Source organism: Belonocnema kinseyi, chromosome 2 (assembly GCF_010883055.1).
Source record: "Belonocnema kinseyi isolate 2016_QV_RU_SX_M_011 chromosome 2, B_treatae_v1, whole genome shotgun sequence".
Classification (NCBI taxonomy): Eukaryota; Metazoa; Arthropoda; class Insecta; order Hymenoptera; family Cynipidae; genus Belonocnema; species Belonocnema kinseyi.
In genome coordinates, this window is record NC_046658.1 from 169051630 (window position 1) to 169052028 (window position 399).

The window sequence follows — 399 nt, forward strand, 5'->3', positions numbered from 1 at the left end:
ATCGACTCGGGATACTTATAAGATACTACCATGATTTTTTCAGATTTTTTGGTCCAAAAATAAATTAGGCCAAAAACCGGCCTTACCGACCTTCCCCCTTTTGGTAAACTAGGCTGCCTTATGAATTTAAAGCTACATTTTCTTCATTCGCATATAAATAAGTTTCTAGACAACCTGGGAGACTTTAGTGAAGAGCAAGGCCAACATTTCCACCAGGATATAAAAGATATGGAGAGGCGATATCTGGGATGTTAGGATATCAACACGATTACTGACTACTGTTGAAGTTTAAAACGAGATCAAGTCAATCAAGGTCGTTGTTCCTGGGTAATGCTAAAAGTAAATAAAACTTATTTACAAAAAATCCTACTTTTGCCATGCAAGGAGACTAATGCAAAT